The sequence below is a fragment of the Nyctereutes procyonoides genome, unplaced genomic scaffold, assembly GCF_905146905.1.
Source record: "Nyctereutes procyonoides isolate TBG_1078 unplaced genomic scaffold, NYPRO_anot_genome, whole genome shotgun sequence".
NCBI lineage: Eukaryota > Metazoa > Chordata > Mammalia > Carnivora > Canidae > Nyctereutes > Nyctereutes procyonoides.
This window is the reverse complement of record NW_026575052.1, coordinates 10,197,534-10,202,244: the sequence shown is the minus strand read 5'-3', so window position 1 is coordinate 10,202,244 and position 4,711 is coordinate 10,197,534. Positions and strand designations below refer to the sequence as shown.

The window sequence follows — 4,711 nt, the reverse complement described above, 5'->3', positions numbered from 1 at the left end:
GATAAAACCCAAAAAAGATTTTAAAAGTCTTTAGCTCAGGGCAAAATAAGGTAGGCACTGATCAGAAAAAACTCCCCAGAGGAAGTGATTTCTAAGCTAAGTCCCGAGAAAGGAGGAGGCATTGGTCTGACAAAAGGTTGAGAAAGAGGGCTTAGGCAGAGAGAACAGTATGTGCAAAGGCCCAGAGGTGAGTGAGAGAGCACATGATTCATCTGCAAAACTGCCAGAAGAGGCCAGATCCCAACCCATGACCATGGGCTCTGAAGCCTGTGTTTATATATAGTGTGGTCTGGCCTCCCCTGAATGGAGAAGAGGGAAGGGAGTGAGAAAGAGTGGACAATAGCCTCTGAGATCCCTTATAAACCTGAAGCTACAGTTTCATGATGGTTCATGTGTAATTTTTCTGCACCTTTTGAAGGTCCTGCAGAGGGTCCAAGGGGTCAGGCCAGGACATCGTCCTTCTTTGTGGAGCCGGGGGCAGGAGGGCAGCCTCCTGGCCTCTTGTCTTGGTTGCTTTTCCCCAGGGGGATGACCACCGAGATTCCTTGAGGAGCCACTGTTCTGAGGGTTGGTCTGCGTGTCAACCCTTTTAATATCACAGCTCTGTCTGCCAGCTATGGTTAATAGCACGATTCCCATTTTAGACAGAAAGAGACTGAAGCACATAAAGGAGAGCTGACTTGTCCAAGGTAGGGGTTGAGGCCAGGCTGTCCAGATCCAATTTGGTTCTGGTTCTGAACTGACCTGCCATCATGCATCTGCAGGGTCCCCTGGATAAGAGCAGGGCCAGAGGAGGAATATGTGATGGAAAAGGAAGCTTTGGAGTTTGACAGTATGAAACTAGAGCCCCCCTGCCTCCATGAGCCTGTGTTGCTTAAGGTCTCTGACCTCCGTTTCCTGATCTGAAGTGTGGCGACCGTAATGAACTCATATGCTATTGTGAGCATTAAATGAGATGCACATGCAAATGCCTGCATACAGCAGGCACTCAGCACATGGTGGCCCCTCCTAAGGATAATGCACTCACCCAGCCAGGACTTTCACAAAATGTTGTCACAGATCTAGGCCTTTGGCTGGTAAACAGTCTTGAGGACAGGAGCCAGCACAGTGTTATAGAAAGTGCTCTGGACAAAGAATTAGGGGCCCTGCATTTAAGCTTCAGTTCTCTCACCTATTTGCTTTGGGCAGATACTCCTTGTCCCTAAGCTGAGTATCCCTCCTCATAATATGGGGGTAAGGAGACTTGTCTGGACTGGATAATCTGGGATCAGTCCCAGCTCTGACATTCTAAGATTCCTTGAGGTAGGAGAGACTCATTTAGTCATTCAACAAACACTCAAAGTGCCCACATTGGAGGCAGCACTGCAGGGACTGAAACATCTATGGTACAACTTGTCTTCAGGAAGGGGGAAAGAAATTTGCTGGGAAGTGGTTATTTTTCACCATTAAAATCTACGTGCAAGTGGATATCCAGAGGTAATAAAAACAAAGAAAACCCAAAACCTTCCATCCATACCTCATACCATGTGTATAAAAATTAACTCCTATTGGAAAGGGGGCACGTCTTCCTTGTGAGCTAGCACCTTTGTTTCACACTCGATGGAAGAGCAATTTACAAATGAGTGGTGTAGGGGCACCTGGTGGTTCAGTGGTTGAGCATCTGCCTTTGGCTCAGGTCATGGTCCCAGAGTCCTGGGATCATGTCCCGCGTCAGGCTCCCTACAGGGAGCCTTCTTCTCCCTCTGCCTATGTTTCTGCCTCTCTCTCTGACTCTCATGAATAAATAAATAAAATCCTTAAATTTTTTTTTTAAATGAGTGATGCTGAGAAGGGCAAGATGGTTTTTGTTCAGAAGTCCACCCAGTGCCATACCATGGCAAAGGTTGGTGAGCCCAAGACTGGGCCCAATCTCCATGGTCTATTTGGGCGAAAGACAGGGCAGGCAGCTGGATTTTCTTAAATGGAAAGCAACAAGAACAAAGGCATCGCTGAAGAGAGGAGACACTGGTGGGGTATTTGGAGAATCCCAAGAAGTGCATCCCTGGAACAAAAATGATCTTTGCTGGCACTAAGAAGACAGGGGACAGGGCAGACTTGATAGCTTATCTCAAAAAGGCAACCAAGGAGCAATAGTTGGCCACGGCCTTACTTATTGCAAAACAAAACTGTCTCATGACTTTACGTATGTACCGTGTTTAAATTGATCTCCACACCAGAATTCAGATCATGAATGGCTGATAGAATATTTCTTTCGGACAGCCCTGATTTAAATGAGACTGGCTTGTGGCTAAATGCAGGTGATCGGCTTTCTGAGCTTTGCTAGGAATTCTGGTTCAGCAAGTGCTCTCACTGTTTTCCTTTTCTGAAGATACGATTGGAATTGATTAGTAACGTTCAGCTTTTCCCAGAGATGGTAAACGCTATCTCTAAACCTGTAGAAGATTGATTTTATATTTAGATTTATATAACTGGTTATATTGCTATATTTCAACTGAGGAAATCCCTTCAGTGTGGCAGAGAACAGCAAGACTCAGCTGTGTTTCACGTTATGTTCATTTGCCTGTTAACGGCAAGAGCTGACCATCAGTTGGCAATATCCACTTTCTCTTCATAGTCTTAATTATGCCAATTTAATGAACGTTCCCTGCATCTAAAATATTGCTTTTTGCTTCATGAAAGTCACTCTAATGTGGTTTGTGTATAGTATTAAATAAAGAATATTTAGCACTTTCCACATTTTGTAGATGATCTATAAGTTCAGATGCTTTTAAAATTCAACGTGAGGGGCACCTGGGTGGCTCATGGTTAAGCATCTGCCTTTGGCTCGGGTCATGGTCCCGGGGTCCTGGGATCGAGTCCCACATCGGGCTCCCTGCAGGGAGCCTGCTTCTCCCTCTGCCTGTGTCTCTGCCTCTCTCTGTATGTCTCTCATAAATAAATAAATAAGTAAAATCTTTTAAAAAGTAAAATAATATAAATTCAACGTGGCAAGATATGGTAGTAAACTTGGCTTGTGAATTCTTTACTAAGTCAGACTAATTTATAATTCAGGATTGTCTTCTGAACAGCTATTCGAAACTACAACTGTAGAATTACCAATATATATGATTGGTAATGGTGCTTCTGGCAACTGGTTAGAGGATTAGAGGAGATTTATCAGCATAAATTTGTAAATTATGTCATAAGGCTTAAGATAATTAAAAACAAAATCATACATCAAAATAAAAATTAACTCATACTGGATCAGAGATCCAAATATAAAACTTAAAACTGTAAGACTTCTTTTTTATTTTAAGATTTATTTATTTATCTGAGGAAAGGAAGGGCAGAAGGAGAAGGAAAGAGAGAATCCCAAGCAGATTTCATGCTGAGCATGGAGGCCAACTCGGAACTCGATCTCCTGACTCCAAGGTCATGACCTGAGACAAAATCAAGATGCTTAACCTACTGAGCCACCCAGGCACACCAAAACTCTAAGAATTCTTGAAGAAAACATTAGGAAAAAACTTCTGTGGTCTTAGATCAGTGAAAGGTTTTTTTAGGGCAGCCCAGGTGGCTCAGCGGTTTAGCGCCGCCTGCAGCCCAGGGCCTGATCCTGGAGACCCGGGATCGAGTCCCACATCAGGCTCCCTGCATGGAGGCTGCTTCTCCCTCTGCCTGTGTCTCTGCTTCTCTGTCTCTCTGTGTGTCTCTCATGAATAAATAAATTAATAAAAATAAAATCTTTTTAAAAAAAGAGTTTTTTTAGATACAAAAACCCCAAACCATAAAGGAAAGGAAATTGATTAATTGGCTTTCATTAATATTAAAGACTTGCTCTCCAAAAACCACCACTAAGAGAATGAAAAGACAAGCAACAAAATAAAATAAAGTGTTTGCAAATAACAGCAAATTTAGAGCATTAAAAATAATAAAATAAATGAAACAATCAAAGTCAATAAAAATAAAAATCATAAAATATTTAAAAAATTAAATGCAAGCAATAAAATGTTTTGCACATCAGGCATCTGATAAAGAGCTCTTTGTCAAGAATTTATAAACTCTCAAAACTCAATAATAAAAAAATAGCCAACCCAGTCTGCAAATGGGCAAAAGATTTGAACAGACACTCCACCAAATAAGGTGCACAGATGGAAAGTAAACCCAAAAAAGTCCCATATAAAATTGTAAAAATTAAAAAGACCAGCTATATTGTGTTGATGAGCACATGGAATAACTGGAATTCCTCTTGGTAGGAGTGTGAAATAGTACAACAAATCCAAGTTTGGTGAGCACTTGGATGGCTCAGTGGTTGAGCATCTGCCTTTGGCTCAGGGCGTGATCCCGGGGTCCTGGGATCAAGTCACACATCAGGTTCCCTGCAGGGAGCCTGCTTCTCCCTCTGCCTATGTTTCTGCCTCTCTGTGTCCCTCATGAATAAATAAATAAATAAATAATCTTTAAAAAAAGAAAAAAGAAAATGATTTGGCATTTCCTTAAAAAGTTGAACATACACCAGCCCAATAATCTAGCCATTCTTCTCTTCGGTTTTTTTCCCAAGAAAAATGAAAACCTATATCCGTACTAAGATTTGTGCATGAATTGTCACACCAGTATTATTTGTCATAGCCCCATATGTGAAACAATCCAAATGCCCATTAACAGGTGAGTGGATAAACTATTCAGTGTGATACATCCATGAAATGGAACACCCACTTAGCCATACAAAAAA

At 41.9% G+C, this 4,711-nt stretch overlaps 1 pseudogene; it reads left to right on the top strand.

Annotated features, from left to right (window-relative positions):
- The first annotated feature begins 1,813 nt into the window (after positions 1–1,813).
- LOC129513605 (cytochrome c-like) lies at positions 1,814–2,133 on the top strand (annotated as a pseudogene).
- Positions 2,134–4,711: the final 2,578 nt, after the last annotated feature.